Below are 17,664 nucleotides of genomic sequence, written 5' to 3'. Positions count from 1 at the left end.
TTTCTCACTTATTCTCTAAGACAGTGAGGATCTGTCTGCTTTTTTCTTGACCATTAGTGGATAGAAAAAAGCTCTCATTCTCTGTAACCATTTGTCACCGAGGCCATAAAGACATTGAACTAACTGCCTTATGGGAGTTCATTACTGGAAGTCTTCAGGAGTTTACACATTGATATACAAAGTAAGTAGGCCAGTGCATTTGAGTCTTGGCTCATGTGTAATGATCTTTAATGCGTATTGAAAAATTATTCTCAAGTAAGGATAACATACACCTCAGGTCATTTACAGTCTCAAAGATTTGTCAGTATACTTTAAAACAATCCTGGGAACAGTTCTAGATTGAAGGAGACTAAAGAATCATAAACACTAAGTGCAATGTCTGATGTTTGACTGGATTCTGAATTTGTTTAAGCCATGTTATGACTGGGACATTGTGAAAATGTGTATATGGACTACATAGTAAACAATGATAATATTAAGTTCCATTGGGTGATGATAGTATTCTGGTTATGTAGGAGAATGCCTTGGTTCTTAGGGGCTGCACACTGAAGTATTTAATGGTGAAGGGTCATTATGTCTGCAACTGACTCTCAAATGGCTTGTCCAGAAAATGTATTAGACACACACACGGAAAGCAAATGTGGCAAAGCATAACAATTGTTGATTCTAGATGAAAGTTATACAGGTGTTCATTATACCATTTGAAAATGCTTTCCAGCCACCTAAGGCTTAAAGGAAAAAAAATAAAACCTTTAAAATAAAAAGTTGGGGGCAGAAAAAGAGTAACAAAACCTTTGGACTTGTGCCTGTAATCCCAGCACTTTGGGAGGCCAAAGAGAGAGGGTTGCTTGAGCTCAGGAGTTCCAGACCAGCCTGGACTACATGGTGAAACCCCATCTCTACAAAATATACAAACATTAGCCAGGCGTGGTGGCACACACCTGTAGTTCTAGCTACTCAGGAGGCTGAGGTGGGAGGATCACTTGAGCACAGGAGGCAGGGGCTGCAGTGAGCCGAGATTGCACCGCTGCACTCAGCCTGTGTAACAGAGCGAGACCCGGCCTCAAAACAAACAAAAGAAACATCTTTGTGTCAGAGTTAAGGTTGCTGTATAATAAAATGCTGGGGTACGGTTCTGGGTCCAGTCCACATGAAGATCAGAGGCTTCCACTGGACCCAAAGGAATAATACTAGTCACTTGTGATTATTCCTCTATAAGGTTTGAAAGATGTATCAGGCCAACTTAATGCAGTTTTAATCTAAAACTTCTATACATTGTACCCCCAACTCATAGGCTTCATGTATCCATGAAACACTCTTCTGTCTCCACAGTCTTAATGTGGCCCTAATAAAGCCACCCTCTTGGAGGACTCAGAAAAGGCCCCCCACAACCTCTGCAACATAATAATTATAGTAGTTAACTGCTATTGAGCACTCACTGTGTGCCAGGCATTTTTCAGGTATTGATTCATTTAATCCTCAAAACTCATTAGAGGTAGGTACTATTATAATGACTAGGTCGAGGAACAGAGATTAAGCAATTTGCCCAAATTCATATTATTAGCGGAGCTGGGATTTAAGCCCAGTCTGGCTGTGGAATCTGTATTCTTAATGACCATGCTATACTGCCTAAGATTAACCTTTTACTCCAGTTACAGGGATTGTCTTTATCTCTCTGAAACTGCCCCCAATAAGCCATAGCAATAAATTAATCAATTGTCTTGGTTATCTCTTCTGCCCAAATTTACATTTTGAAAAAAATTTAAACATACCAGAAAGATGAAAAGAATAGTATAGAATCCAATTGAAAATCAGGCACTGCATGTCATGTCTTCATTTCCTTTAATCTAAAACATTCCTCTACTTTCTTTGATCTTTCATGACATTGGCATTTTTTAAGAGTCAAAGATAGTTGTCTTGTAAATGTCCCACAATCTGGATTTGTCAGTTTCCTCATTTTTGGGAAAAATACTGCATAGGTAATGTATCCTTCCTGCCTCGTAACAGCAGATCGCCTATAATACTAAATTTGATCACTTGATTAAGGTGATCTTCCAGATCTCTCCATTGTAATTATTTTGCTGGCTGCAGTGGCTCACACTTGTAATCCCAGCACTTCAGAAGGCCAAGGTGGGAGGATTGCTTGAGTCCAGGAGTTCTACACCAGCCTGAGCAACATGGTGAAACCCTGTGACTCTTCTTAGAAGTCTACCTTCTTCCTGTGTACTTTCAGCCCAAAGTGAGACTTTTGAGTTGGGAAGAAATACTTCTGAATTAAACTACTGATCAGTGTCACCCAATTCTAATCCCAACCACCTTTGTTCTAGGCATACCGTACTCACTGCCATACTTACTGTTTGGTTGGGTACCTTTGCCCTCCTTCCTATTGGCCTTCTAGTTCCTACCCAACTGTCCAGTCCATGGGCCTCAGTAACACCTTTTTGCCCAGCCCTGTGGTAGCGTTGGCCTGCCTCCTTTACCTACTCAACCGCTTTACCACTAATGTTTTGTGTTTTCATCTATAGGATCTTACCTAGCTGTATGGCCTGCTGCCTCTGCCAATTTAAAAACAGCATTGAGGTTGTCTGCAAGACAGTCAAGCTGCATTGCAACAGTGCATGTCTGACAAACACCATACATTGTCGTGAGTCCAAATTGCCTGGTGATCAATTGTTACATTATTTTAAGTATTTGTTTTTAAACGTTTTATTTTTAATGATGATAAAATTGTAAGTTAATGATGTAATTGCTTTATTTTATTTACTCATTCAGAGTTAAACTCCCTCAATTTCTGAACTATTCCCTTGCTGAGAGTCAGGTTCTCCGTTATTATTACAAAATTTAATAATAGAACGGTTCCATATGCACAAAGGACCAAGACAAAGGAATGGGAAGACTAGGGAATAACATTAACATCCACACACTGTGTACTGTGCTCTCTGCTTGGTGCTTTGCCTCCAGTGACAATTTATTCATATAGTGCAATGTAGTTTGTAAACTGGTTTTATATCCATGGGGTCTCAAGTACTCTCTGCCTTACAGGACAGATGTAGATCTGGTTTTGATTTTTTTGTTTTTACAGGTTTATAAGAGTACAAGTGATGCTGTTTTATTTGAAGCCTGAGAGTTTCTGGTTCCATAACCAGAAATTGCTGCCTAGCTCTTCTAATGGAATGGAGGGCTTTTCCAAGCTTAGACCATCCAACGCTGAACTTGCTCTGAATTCAAACCTTTCCATTCACAGAACAAAGGCACAAGTGCTTTCAGGAGTGTTTCTGTAGATTAGGTTTATTAGCACCAACTTCATGACTTCTAAAATGTGACTGCTTTCATGTCCAGATAGCTTGAATACAGGTATCTATGAGTGATATGGGGTGGATAATTAATAATGCTTGGCTACTTATATAAAGACAGTGTTGCTTATTTTTCAAAACTTTTTTTTTTTTTTTTTTTACCAATTATATTCTTCCCTTCTCCCCAAGAGGTGGGCAGAAAAGCATTGATAATCTCCTTTTACAGATGAGGAAAAACAAGATCAGAGGTGCTAAGTGCTGTACCTTGTGCCACGTCTTCTGTCCTCAATTCTGGGTTCTCCCCAAGCCCATGTTTCTCCTTTCTTACAATCTTTACTTCTTCCTCTGACCCTCAGCACCACCTAAAATACTTTTAATTCTGGAAAAGAAAGCCAGCTGCACACGGGCACACTTGACCTTCATGCATTCAGAAGCTTTGGATGGTTCCCCATCCAGAATATTAGAGATAAAATGAAAGCAAAGTAGGCAACTGATAAAAGTTGCTTTTTCCCTTCTGCATTTTAGGTCCTCAAGTAATGTTTATCCAGAAACTGCTGTCATACCATAGATTCATTCTACATTCAACAACATAAGCATAGCATACAATCTGGCAAATTAAAAATCCCTTAACCTACACCCTGGATCCCTGTCCAAATTTAAGAAAAGAATTAAGGTGGACACGGTGTTTTTTCCATGTCATGTCTTCTGTGATGGGGCTACGGCATGTGGGAGCAGAGAATGGGGTGGGTGGGTGGAGCGTGTGCCAGATGAGAATCTATCAGCAATAGGAGGGGCTCTCCAAGTTAGCATCTCCACCCTGCTCCTCTCAGAGGACCGCCTTCCATTGCATTCAGCTGTGATGGTAGCAAAAACACGGGTACACTGAGGACAAGGAGAGAGGGAGCCTTGTACTCTCTCTGCATCTGAGGCAGGACAGCACAGGGTACGGAGCAGTCTGCAGAGAAGCCAGCTCATCAGGGAAGCACTTGTCTTCCACCTTGGGCTTTGACTGAGCACTGGGCAACTGGCCCCTGGGGATCAATGGAATAATCCTAAGCAGAGTTACTCTATGTCACACTATGGAATGCTCCAAGTAGGTGGCCATGTTTTCAAAAGATGTCTTTTCTCCTTTTGTTGTTGCCATTTCGTAGGTTTAGGATTGGGTGTGTGTTTCTCCTCTCTGAATGGCACTCGAATGTTTGCTGACTCCTACTCTGTGTGACTGGGGCATACAGCTGTGGACTGATGCATGCCGTCCCATCATCTTTCATGATCAAAACAGTCTCTTCTTTTTTCACAGCTGAAGAAGCATCTGTAGGGAATCCAGAAGGAGCGTTCATGAAGGTGTTACAAGCCCGGAAGAAGCACACGAGCACTGAGCTGACTATTGAGCCGGAAGCGCCCTCAGACAGCAGTGACATCAACTTGTCAGGCTTTGGGAGTGAGCAGCTAGACACCAATGACGAGAGTGAGGTTATCAGTGCACTAAGTTACATCTTGCCTTATTTCTCAGCAGGAAATCTAGATGCGGAATCAATATTGTTACCGTTCACTAAACTGCTTTTTGCAAATGTGCAAGATCGCAATAGGCCCCTGAGTATTTTGAAAAACAATACAAACAGCCCTTCTCTTCAACCTGCATCCAACAACTCAACTTATGAAAATAAATTGAGAAAGCTATATTTGCTAGAAAAGACACTAAATGCGGAAAAACAAGAAAAAATCAATGAAGTTAAAAGGGACAAAAAAACTGCCATGCTTATGCAGTCCAGCCTTCTAGGTAACAAATTTAAACGCCAATTATTTGAAAAGAAATTAGAAACTGTCCAACCACAGGAAAACAGCCTGGCAAAGATTCAAAGTGTAGGCAACAACCTGCAGAGAGTGAACAGAGTCCTCACGGGCCCAAGGAGCATCCAGAAAAGGCACTTCAAAGAGGTGGGAAAGCAGAGCACCAGGAGGGAAGAGGGTGCGCAGGCATTTGTGGAGAACGCTGCCCAAGAAAAAAGGCTCGGGAGCCCGGTCTCAAGGGAGCTGGAACAGCCTCACACAGAGCAGGGGCGTGAGAAGTTAGCGGGAAATGCCATCTATATGAAGCCTTCGTTCACCCAAGAGCTTAACGCAGCAGTCTCCTCTGTGCTGAAACCCTTCTCCATGGGCGAGCCTTCTGCCTCCACCCCTGCAAAAGCCCTACCTGAGGTCAGAGACAGATCGAAAGACTTAACCCACGCCATTTTCATTTTAGAAAACGCAAAGGCTAGAGTTAAAAGTATGAAGGCTGCTAAACCAATCATACATTCCAGAAAAAACTACCACTTTCATAAAACTCGCTCCCGCGTGGCCCACACAACACCCAAGGTCAAAAAGATTAGAAAGTTGAGAAAGGAAAGTTACCTCGATAGACTGATGCTTGCAAAGAGGCCGCTGTTCTCTGCAGCGAAGAGCCTCATAAATTCCCTTTCACAAGGGACTTTTTCATCTTTAGGAGACTGGAGTCCTCAGGAAAATCCTTTTCCTAAACTATTTGATCCTTCAGAATGTGTTATAGAGGACACTAATGTAAAGAACACAACTGCAAGAAATGCCTTTGAAGAAAACATTTTTATGGAAAACACTACTATGCCGGAAGGCACCATCTCTGAAAACACAACCTACAATCCTCCTCCTGAGGCAGATTCCGCTGGGACTGCGTTCAACTTAGGGCCAGCTGTTAAACGAACTAATCAGACACAATGGGAATACAACAACATGGGCACTGACCTGTCCCCCGAGCCCAAAAGCTTCAATTACCCGTTGCTCTCGTCTGCAGGTGATCAGTTTGAAAATCAGCTAACCGAGCAGCTACGGTCCCTCATCCCCAACAACAATGTGAGAAAGCTCATTTCTCATGTAATCCGGACCTTAAAAATGGACTGCTCTGACACCCGTGTGCAACTGACCTGTGCCAAGCTCATCTCCAGGACAGGCCTCCTGATGAAGCTTCTCCGTGAGCAGCAGGAAGTAAAGGCGTCCAAGGCAGAATGGGATACGGAACAGTGGAAAACTGAGAACTATATTAATGAGAGCATGGAAGCCCAGAGTGAACAGAAAGAGCAGAAGTTGAGTGAGGTGAGGACCACACAGAAACATGAGACCCAGATTTCCCATCATTTAGTGTATTCCAGGAAAGTGCCCACACAGGAGAACCTGGGACTCCTAGGCCATAGCTCGTCCTGGTCATGTAACTTCGGCCATGACGGTGATCTCCCACTTTGCTCATGCAGAGGGTGAAATAGATTAGTGCACAAGATGAACTGTAGGTGAGGTGGGGTGGCTCACGCCTGTAATCCCAGCACTTTGGTAGGCCAAGGTGGGTGGATCACTTGAGGTCAGGAGTTTGAGAACAGCTTGGCCAACATACTGAAACCCTGTCGCCACAAAAAATACAGAAATTAGCTGGGTATGGTGACACATGCCTGTAATCCCAGCTACTGGGGAGGCTAAGGTTGGAGGATCACCTGAACCCAGGGAAGTCGAGTCTGTAGTGAACTGTGTTCGCACCACTGTACTCCAGCCTGGGTGACAGTGAGATCCCATCTCAACAAAAATAAAAAAGAACCAATAAGCTACTCACCTGGAACACTGGGGTTTTGAAAAGTTAGCTTTCATTCTCTTTGTTTTTGTTTTTTTTTAATTATTCTTTCCTTTTTTTTTTTTTTTTTTTTGTTAAGCTCACGAAAGAAGTTCCAGGATATGGCTATAACAACAAACTCATCTTGGCATTATTTGTGATCGAAATTCTAACGACTTTAATTATAATTTGCTGCCTCTTTGAGGTAAGGACAATAATTAATTCAGGTTTTCAGAATGCAGTGCTGTCTTTGCGTGGATTCAGAGCCCACAAACTGAAAACCAAAGCCACTTACCCACCTGCTGCTACTTGACATTCTTCTTCAGTCGTTTAAGGCTGAGGTACGCTTTGTTCTTTTACTGTAGTGTATATTCCAGGATTTTAAAGAAACCTCACTTCCAGGAGATTTCTATGAATTGAAACCAAGTTAATCCCACTAGATTATTTTAAGAAGTTAAGTTGATATAATAGCAAAATTTGTCCCACCCAAAACGATGTCAACAATTGGATATACTCACCAAGTCACCCTTACTCTGCCACTAATTTATTTCCTTGTTGCTGAAATGATGAGAGACGTATAATCTCCACCTCAAGGAGCTGTCATCACCCTGGAGAGGAAGGAGACAGCCAATAGAGAGAAGTATTGTCTTGTAGACTTATTAGGTTCACACAGTATCGTCCTTCTCCAGTGTGTAAGGTGTTGTCTAAATAGCTCCAGTTAAAGCACTACAGAGTAGCCATTTAAAAAAAAAAATTGTTGGCCACATTTTTAAGTTCACAGGGGAGGGGAGCATCTCATACTCCAGCCCTCCTGAGCCTAGGCCCTCTGTGAGATGTGTCACCGTTTCTTGGACACCATATGGGACAATCCCCCTTGGATTAGAGATGCTCAACCTGCATCAACATATCTAAAGCCTACATCTGGCTACTCTGGGGCAAGTCCTGTTCACAGTGCCCATTCCTGGAGCTTGCCTCTGTTTGCCTTTTGTTCGATTACATGATGTATTACTTTTCCCAACAGGCCAGTGCTAGCATATTGGAAGTGATTTAATAAGCTGGCACCCTTGACGCTATGCTACCAGTCCAACCTTACTTGCCTCATTTACCATTTCCATTATTGTGGCAGCCCTCCATTCCAGCCAGAGCAGCCCCTCACCATACCCCAGTCACACCATCCGCATTTCTGCTCTGGTCTGTGCATCTGTCCATCTAAAATGCCCTTCACTCTGCCTGTGGGAGTCCCATGAATCTCTCCAAAGTCAAGTTCATCTTTCTGCTTGAAACCTTCCCTGAATATCCAGCCCTCCTGAGCCTAGTCCCTTCGTGAGATTTGTCCCCATTTCTTGGACACCATATGAGAGTCTTTAGAGGCTGAAGTGGGAGGATTGCTTGAGCCAGGGAGGTCTAGAATGCAGTGATCTGTGGTCATACCACTGCACTCTAGCCTGGGCAACAGAGCGAGGCCCTGTCTCAAAAGCAGCCACCACCAAAAACTATCTTGGGATTTTAATAGGATTACATTAAATTTGTAGATTAATTTGAGAACTGACATCTGTACAACATTCTAGGAACGTGGTATTTCATGTCATGTATTCATTTCTTGTTAATGTCTTTCAGAAGAATTTTAGGATTTCCATCATATAGATCTTACACATCTTTTGTCAGATAAAAGATCTTTGTATTTTTGTTCCTAAATACTTCATACATTTGCATTGCCATTGTAAATGGGATCTTTCTTCCATTTTCTAATTAGTTAATGGTGGTACATATGAAAAGTATTTGAGATTTGTGTGCTGCTCTCTTGATTTTGCTTCTAGCCACCATACTGAATTCTCATATTGCTTCCACTAAAATCTTAGTTGATTCTCTTGGGCTTCTTTGACTGTCTAACACTTATCATTTCATATGCAAATAATGATAGTTTTGTCTCTTCCTTTTCAATACTTACATCCTTTCCTTCCTTTCCTTTTTCCTTTCCTTTTTTTTCTTCTTTTTCAGGGCCTTGTTGTCACCCAGGCTGGACAGCAATGGTGTAATCTAGCTCACTGTAACCTCAAACTCCTGGGCTGAAGGGATCCTCTTGCCTCAGCTTCCTGAGTGGCTGGGACTACAGGCAGGCAGCTAATTAAAAAAATTTTTTTTGTACAGACAAGGTCTCGCTATGTTGCCCAGGCTGGTTTTCCAGCCACTTTAGAGGAAGGACTCAGATTTCCTTTTTGTCCTACTTTTAAGAGTTTTTTGTTAGGAATCGTCTGTTGAATGTTAGCTAAAACGGTCAATAAAATGTATTAAGTGCTAGCTGCATGCAAGATCCTAAGTTAGATACAGTTAGCCCTCTTCATCAGCAGGTCCACATCTTCAGATTCAACTGGATGAGGCTGATTACTTGAAAAAAAAAAAAAGAAACAAAAATACAAATAAAAAGTATAACAACTGTCACCATTGTACAATATTGATACATTTTATTAGTGATGACTTAAAGTACCTGGGACCAGGCACGGTTGTTCACACTTGTAATCCCAACACTTTGGGAGGTCAACCTTGGTGCATAGTGAAACCTTGTCTTTACTAAAAAAAAAAAAAAAAAAAAAATCCAGGTGTGGTGGTATGCACCTGTAGTCCCAGCTACTCAAGAGGCTGAGGTGGGCAGATCACTGGAGCCCAGGAGGTTGAGGCTGCAGTGAGCTGTGATTGTGACACTGCACTCCTGCCTGAGCGACAGAGGGTGATCCTGTCTCTAAGTAAGTAAATAAAGTATATGGGGGATGTGTGTTGGTTATATGCAAATACTGCACCATTATATGTAAGGGATTGAGCATCCACAGATTCTGGTATGGTGTGGGGGCGGTATCCTAGAACCAGTCCCCCGCAAGATAGCAAGGATGACTGAACTGTGGAAGAATCAAAGCTCTGTTGAACAGCATACAATTCCTGTCTTCAAAAAAGTTATCTCATCAGGTAGATGAGACTTATAATGAATAAATGGAATGAATACAGATTTGGAGATAGTGGTTGTTGTGATGGATAATCTTAATTGTGTTTTCTTCCAAAACAGATTCGTTGGAAGAAGAGAAGGGCATCAAAGGAAGATAACTTGAGCCCAAGCTAAGTCGTCTGGATGACCTGGAGCCGTGTTTGAAAAATTTTATTGTTAAGTATTGTTTTTTACTGATTAAATCAATGATAACATTCTTTACTTTGTGGTTGTGTTATTGAAAACAGGATTTTTAACAATGATAAAAATAAAGCTTGTTAGATCATTTTTAATGTAATAAATTGCTTCCTGAAGATTTGATTAAAGAGAAAACTAGGCCAATCTAAGCAGAGTCCAAATGAAGTAGAAGGTCCATAGAGAACAGGGGAAAAAAGGAAGTTGTGGAACCACAGACGCACACAGTAAAAGGAAAAAATTGGCCAGGCACAATGGCTCACACCTGTAATCCCAGCACTTTGGGAGGCTGAGGTAGGTGGATCGGTGGGTGGAGCCCAGGAGTTTGGGCAACATGACAAAACCCCCATCTCTACAAATATATGGGCAACATGACAAAACTCCCATCTCTACAAAAAATACACAAACAAAAAACATTAGCCAGGCATGGTGGTGTGCACCTGTAGTCCTAGCTACTTGGTAGGCTGAGTTGGGAGTATCGCTTGAACTTGGGAGGTGGAGGTTGCAATGAGCTGAGATTGAGCTGTTGCACCCCAACCTGGGTGACAGGGTGAAAGAGTGAGACCCTGTCAAAAAAAAAAAAAAAAAAAAGGAAGAAAGGAAAGAAAAGAAATTTACTTAATTAAATTAATTAATCTATTTTTGTGACAAGGTCTGTTTCTGTCTCCCAAGCTGGAGTACAATGGCAGAATCACAGCTCACTGCAGCCTCAAACTCCTCGGCTCAAGGCATTCTCCTGCCTTAAAGGCCTCCCAAAGTGTTGGGATTACAGGAATAAGCCACTGGGAGGCTAGATTTTTTCTGAAACAAAGTTTGGCTCTGTCACCCAGGTTGGAGTGCAGTGGTACCATCTCGGCTCGCTGCAACCTCTGCCTCCTGGGCCTAAATGATCCTCCTGCCTCAGCTTCTCAAGTAGCTGAACTACAGGCACGTGCGCCTGGCTCATTTTTGTATTTTTTGTAAAGAAGGGGTCTTGATATGTTGCCCAGGCTGGTCTTGAATTCCTGGGTTAAAGTGATCCACCCACCTTGGCCTCCCAAAGTGCTGGGATTGCAGGTGTGAGTCACCACGACTGGCCAAAAAAATGTTAAGTGTTAAAATCAAGAAGAAAATTCACCAAGCTATTTTGCAGATTTTTCTGGAGAGATATAGATACAGAGATATACATATACGGAGAGAGATAAAGATATACAGATAGTTCTGGACTGCACACCTTATGATAAAATAGTATCGGTTGGGTATAACTTTGTTGCAGAAAGGACAAAGGGAACTGATTAAAGACTTAAGGCATATATATACATATAATGTTTTCCCAATTCCTCATACCATACCTTTTTATTAATTTTTATTGATATAATTAATTTATATACCATAAATTCACCCTTTTAAATAAGTGCAGAATTTAGTGGGTTTTAGTATAGTATTCACAAGGTTGTACAACCGTCACCACTATTTAATTCCAGGACATTTTCATCACCCGAGAATCACTGGCCCTACTCCCCATTTCCTCTCCCATTTCCTGGCAAGTATTTACTGACTTCCTGTAATTTGCCCATTTGGGACATTTCATATAAATGAAATCATACAACACACAATTTCACTAAATAAGACTTTTGTGTGTGGCTTCTTTCAAACAATTTTTTAAAATTGTGGTAAAGTAGGCATAACATAAAATTTACACTCTAATCACTGCCCCCCTCTTTTCTTGAGACAGGGTCTCACTCTGTCGTCCCAGCTGGAGTGCAGTGGTGTGATCATGGCTGACTACAGCCTCAACCTCCCTGGGCTCAAGTGATCCTCCCATCTCAGTCTCACAAGTAAATGGGACCACAGGCACATACCACCACACCTAGCTAATTTTTGCATTGTTTGTTGAGACAGGATTTCACTATGTTGCCCAGGCTGGTCTTGAACTCCTGGACTCCAGTGATCCTCCCATTTCAGCCTCCCAAAGTGCTGGGATTGCAGGCGTCCGCTACCACACCTGGTTGTCTGTAACCACTTTTAGGTGTACAATTCAGTAGTGTTAAGAACATTCACGGCCGGGCGCAGTGGCTCAAGCCTGTAATCCCAGCACTTTGGGAGGCCGAGACGGGCGGATCACGAGGTCAGGAGAGCGAGACCATCCTGGCTAACACAGTGAAACCCCGTCTCTACTAAAAAAATACAAAAAACTAGCCGGGCGAGGTGGCGGGCGCCTGTGGTCCCAGCTACTCGGGAGGCTGAGGCAGGAGAATGGCGTAAACCCGGGAGGCGGAGCTTGCAGTGAGCTGAGATCTGGCCACTGCACTTCAGCCAGGGTGACAGAGCGAGACTCCATCTCAAAAAAAAAAAAAAAAAAAAGAACATTCACATTGTTGTACAACAAATCTCCAGAACTTTTTCATCTTCCCAAATTGAAACTCTGGACCTATTAAACACTAACCCCATTCTCTCCTTCTCCCAGCCCACGGTAACCACCCTTCTACTTTCTGTCTCTATGAATCTGACCACTCTGAGTACCTCATGTGAGTGGAATCACACAGTATTTCTCCTTTGGTGACGGGCTTATTTCGCTTAGCATAACGCCCTCAAGGGTTCTCCATGTTGTAACGCATCAGAATTTCCTTCCTTTCAAGGCTGAAGAATACATCTGTTATATGGATCAATCACATTTGCATTACCCATTCATCAGTTAATGCACATGTAGGTTGTTTGCACCTTTTGATCATTGAGAATAATGCTGCTGTATACATATGTGCATGTGTTTCTGCATGACCATTTGTTTGCAATTCTTTTGACTATATATGTATGAATAGAATTACTAGGTCATATAGTAGCTCTAAGTTTAACTTTTTGAGTAACTGCCAAAGTATCTTCCATAGTGCTACATGGTTTTACATTCTCGCTAACAATATATAATGGTTCCAGTTTCCCCAAATCCTCCCCAATACTTTTTATTTTTTTAAAATAATTACAGCCATGCTAGTGAATGTGAAGTGGCATCTCATTGTGGTTTGGGTTTTCAATTTTATAATACTTTAATTTTTAATATCAAAAGAATATACTTGGCCTGAGGTGGTGGCTCACGCCTGTAATCCCAGCATCTTGGGGGGCCAAGGTAGGTGGATCACCTGAGTTTAGAAGTTCAAGACCAGCCTGGCCAACATGGTGAAACCCCGTCTCTACTAAAAATACAAAAATTTGCTGCGTATGGTGGCACGCACCTGTAATCCCAGTTACTCTGGAGGCTGAAGGAGGAGAATCATTTGACCCAGGAGGTGAGTTGGAATCACGCCACCAAACTCCAGCCTGAGAGGAGACGCTGTCCAAAAATAAATAAATAAATAAATAAATAAATAAATAAATAAACATACACTAAATTATTTTCTTGTATAATTAATAAAATTATTTTACAAAAGAAGTCCATTACTAACACACACTTGCATGCAAAGCACAAAGACACATCTAAGGGCCAGGTATAGTGGCTCACGCCTGTAATCCCAGCACTCTGGGAGGGAGGCCAAGGCAGGCAGAGCACTTGAGGTCAGGAGTTCGAGACCAGCCTGGCCAACATAGTAAAACCCCATCTCTACTAAAAATACAAAAATTAGTCAGGCGTGCTGGTGGGTGCCTGTAATCCTAGCTGCTCGGGAGGGTGAGTCAGGAGAATCACTCGAGCCCGGGAGGTGGAGGTTGCAGTGAGCCAAGATTGTGCCACTGCACTCCAGTCTAGGTGACAGAGCAAGGATTCCTCTAAAAAAAAAAAAAAAAAAAAAAAAAAAAGTACTAAAACTAAGTTGGCAAGAATTTACATGTAGTCCTTTCTACATATAAGACATAAACACCTGATACTTGATTCATTCCCTTCATTCTTCAGCCAGCCTCCCAGGACAAGTCTGGCAACGATTCTGACCATCGGGCAACAGAAATTACCTTTTTACAGCTTATGTTAGGACAGCCTACGTGGGTTTACATTTGGCTTAATATAATACTACCCTACTTCTCCAACAAGTATTTAAGCATTTATAGAAAAATGGAAACTTTTCAATTTAACCACTTCTTCTACCCTAGACGATCTGAGAAAGAGGTGACATACCTCACTTCAAGGAAAAAAAGGTCCTTTTTGCTCACAAGTATTTCCTCATAAACCTTATTTTTGAAATGCTTTTAAAACCAGATTCTAATTTAATTAATCTAGATTTGCAAAATTATAAAGGAAAAGTCTTGCCGGTTGTTGCTTTGGTTAATTTCACAATTTAGTAAATTGCAACTAAGTATTTAATACAAAGCAGCCTTTGGTGGGGGCGGGGGGGTTGTTTAACAAAATGCATCTCATTACCAGCCCACAGAAACTTTTCCATGTGAAAACAGAAGAGGGATTGCCATGGAGAGATTCATTATGGATTTTGGGAGGGCTTTTTCCTAAGAAATAGAATGAAAAGAAAAAGTCGCTGTGTAAGAAATCTGATACTGACGCAGAAGTTGGTCCAAAAGTTTATTTTTGGCAATTATGTCTAGGATGATCAACTACACATCTTCTACAACAGGTGACACGAAACCGCATTTCCCAAGCAAGGCAAAGCGATCAAATGAGTTATGACACGCGTTCCTGCGGTCTTATACTTTTATTTTTGATTTAACAGTCAAAAACAATTTTGAATCGGATGAATTACCAAATTTGGTTGGGTCTTGTTTGGCTTTCTGCTTTGCTTTTTAATCAGCCACTTACTAGCAACTGTTGCACGTGCCCATTAGCACTCGAAGAATAAAAACAAACACACAAGACCAGGTAAGGTTCCCCTACTAACCCAAATAATCCGTTTCCTTAACACAATTTAAAAACCACAGTTAGGAGTGTGAAAACAGGCATGTTTTTGTGTGTATTTGTGTGCCACGATCGGCCCAAATCCTTAATTCCCTTTTAAGGAACAGATATATAATAAAAATTCGAAAGAAACCTCATTAGAAATGCAAAGAGGTTTGTAAAACAAGAGGCTTCTTTCATTCCAGAGAACCACACCAAAACAAGGGGAGAAAAATGAATGCAATGGATATGTGTTTGCCAAAGTTTCTATCCTGCCCGCGGAGACACTGCACTGCATTCATTTTTGAAGAGGAAAAGAGGGAGTTGAGGGGGTGTGAGAGAGATCGAGCGAGTGCGGCCTCAAACTGCAACAATTCAATCTCCATTTTGAACAATGCACCTCTTTCCTCTTGTAAATCCAGTTTTTCTCTGTTTGGGGGGTCGGCGGGGTTGGGGGGAGACCGGAGCAGGATGCACAGTACAGGACTGAGCAAGGGGGGAGGGCAGAGGAGGTGGGGAAGGAGTCTGCGGCAACTGCGCTGAGTGGGTACCTGGAGTGCTGCTGTGGGTACTATGGCTCCTAAAGCTGCTTTCCATATAGTAACTGGCGTCGTCGTCGTCGTCGTCTTCCAGCTCCTCCGAGTAATCGGAGTCATCATCGTCTTCCTCCATCTCATCCTCCTCATTGTCCTCAGACTCGTGGGTCTCCTCGGTGTGGCCGTCCTCTTCCTCCTTCTCGCTGTCGTGATCATTGTGCACCACCTTGGTGACGGCCCTCAGGGCCACGATGGTCCCGGCCAGGTGGCCGCCCCCGCCTCCTCGTCCCCCGTCCCTCCCCGGCCGCCGCCCGGGGGCGCTGGTGCTGCCGCGGAGGGATGCGAGAGTCGTGGGGGCGGGGGACCGGCGGCAGCGGCTTCCTCCGGCTACTGCTGCCCCTGCTGGGCGAGCTCAGCCGCGTCTTGGGGTCCATCTCAGCCTGGCCTGCGGCCCATCTGCCCCGGAGGCTACCGCGGTGCCGCGAGCGAAGACCCTCGATGGGTCCAGACGTGGGCCGTGGCGGCGGTGGCAGGGCTCCGCAGCGGGAGCCGCGGGCTGCTTGGGCGGCCTGTCCACCTGCCCCTCCGATTGGAGCCTAGGCAGGAGGGAGAAGGTAAAGCGGAGGGGAAGGGGCGGGCGCAGTGTGGGCGGTGGGCAGCGCTGGGGCGGGTGGGGAGGCCCGCGGTGCCGGGCGGGAGGGGCCCGGCCGGCGGAAGCGGCTGGAGGGAGAAGGCTCAATCAGAATTGCTGCGGCCCCACGCCGGATCGCCGCCTGCCGCTATCTTGTTTCTTCCCTCTACCAGAGCGGGGTCACGTGAGCTGCACCGCGGGAGAGCCTGGGACGCAGCGACGCTACGCGGCGGCGCTGCGGGAGGCGCAGGAGTGTAGAGTCCCGGGCGGGAGCCCGGAGCGCCCGCACTCCGCGCAGCGCGGCGCGGCTGGACTCCGGGCGCCGGTGGCGCGGCTGAGAGGGGCATGCAGTTCGCGAAATGCCCCTTGTCAAAGGCCTTCGGAGACCACAGCCTCCGTCTGGGGCCCAAAGCCGGCCAGACCTCCTCCCCGCATCTCCCCTTCTGCGGCTGGGAGAGGAAGGCAGGGGAGCCCCCAGGTATTATTGCCCTCTCGCCCCATCGGGAAACTGATGCTGAAAGAGCCAGAGAGAGAAAGAAAAAAAAAGTCGCGGAGAGGGGCCGCCCGAGCGACCGAAGGCACCGGGCAGCACCAGCGACGGAGGGAAATTAGTTGGGGGAGACAAGCAGACAAGCCCCCAGAATTTAGGGAACTCCGAAGCTTGGAGCTGGAGTCCTGAAATTGACTCCGATGACAACCGCTGTGGATCTGTGCCAGGAGCCACGCCCTGAGGGAAGGGCGTCCTAAGACCTGTTGCGTGGAATCCCCACTGGGAAAGCCTCAGTAAACTCCAGAACGCAACTACTGCACTTCCAATCTCCCGCCACCTTCCCAAAGCCTTAGCTAGGACCTCGTTTGCCGTGGAAAACAGGGAATCTTGTCTAAAACCTACTTCACGGTGTTACATGTTTGTATTATCGGGAAATAACCTTAATTTATTGACCTGACATGTCACTAGCTTTCAGCTTAGCCCAGGGGACGAATCATGAAGACATTTCAGGCACCCTGAAACCTTATCACAGGGACTCAACCCTGAGTGGTTGAGGTCAGCTCTTCAGATAAGAGAAAGATTTTATAAACATATATTAATATTTATGGAGATAAGTGACAACCAAAAGTAATTTTTTTTTTCTTTGAGACCGAGTCTCACTCTGTTGCCCAGGCTGGAGTTCAGTGGCGCGATCTCGGCTCACTGCAAGCTGCACCTCCCGGGTTCACGCCATTCTCCTGCCTCAGCCTCCCGAGTACCTGGGACTACAGGTGCCCGCCACCATGCCCGGCTAATTTTTTGTATTTTTAGTAGAGACAGGGTTTCACCGTGTTAGCCAGGATGGTCTCGATCTGACCTCATTATGGGGAGGCCCATCTCGGCCTCCCAAAGTGCTGGGTTTACAGGCGTGAGCCACCGTGCCGGGCCTCAACCAAAAAGTAATTTAAAGAAAAATAGTTGACCGGGCGCAATAGCTCACACCTGCAATCCCAGCCCGTTGAGAGACCAAGGCCAGACAATAGATTGTTCGAGACCAGCCTGGGCAACATAGCAGGACCTTGTCTCTAGAAAAAAATTGAAAAATTAGCCGGGCATGGTGGTGCACACCTGTGGTTCCAGCTAGGCAAGAGGCTGAGGTGGGAGGATCCC

At 44.4% G+C, this 17,664-nt stretch overlaps 1 protein-coding gene, 1 long non-coding RNA gene and 1 pseudogene across 8 annotated transcripts in view; 1 reads left to right on the top strand and 2 right to left on the bottom strand.

Moving 5' to 3' along the window:
- Nucleotides 1–10,036, top strand: part of LOC126938914 (leucine-rich repeat-containing protein 37A3-like) — a 37,897-nt pseudogene extending 27,861 nt beyond the window's left edge. Inside the window, exons 8-11 of the transcript XR_007720227.1 lie at nt 2,526–2,644; nt 4,594–6,401; nt 7,004–7,108; nt 9,959–10,036. The product of XR_007720227.1 is annotated as a leucine-rich repeat-containing protein 37A3-like (transcript). The remainder of the gene's footprint in view (nt 1–2,525; nt 2,645–4,593; nt 6,402–7,003; nt 7,109–9,958) is intronic.
- Nucleotides 1–17,664, bottom strand: part of LOC126938912 (leucine-rich repeat-containing protein 37A3-like) — a 110,268-nt gene that overhangs the window by 24,770 nt on the left and 67,834 nt on the right. For 2 of the 6 annotated variants that reach the window (XM_050763650.1, XM_050763655.1), the window contains one exon: nt 8,803–13,376. The gene's annotated coding sequence lies outside the window, so the exon portion shown is untranslated. Of the gene's footprint in view, nt 1–4,511; nt 4,606–6,479; nt 6,870–7,421; nt 13,377–17,664 lie in introns of those variants that run through there. The other 4 variants (XM_050763652.1, XM_050763654.1, XM_050763651.1 and 1 more) reach the window with 4 other exon arrangements.
- The window catches only part of LOC126938967 (uncharacterized), a 152,403-nt gene continuing 137,429 nt past the window's right edge, over nt 2,691–17,664 (bottom strand). The window contains exon 2 of the long non-coding RNA XR_007720264.1: nt 2,691–3,655. This is a non-coding gene — a long non-coding RNA (uncharacterized LOC126938967). The remainder of the gene's footprint in view (nt 3,656–17,664) is intronic.

The sequence above is a fragment of the Macaca thibetana genome, chromosome 16 (genome assembly GCF_024542745.1).
Source record: "Macaca thibetana thibetana isolate TM-01 chromosome 16, ASM2454274v1, whole genome shotgun sequence".
Taxonomy (NCBI): domain Eukaryota; kingdom Metazoa; phylum Chordata; class Mammalia; order Primates; family Cercopithecidae; genus Macaca; species Macaca thibetana.
The sequence above is the reverse complement of the archived record's forward strand: the minus strand, read 5'-3'. Positions and strand labels throughout refer to the sequence as shown.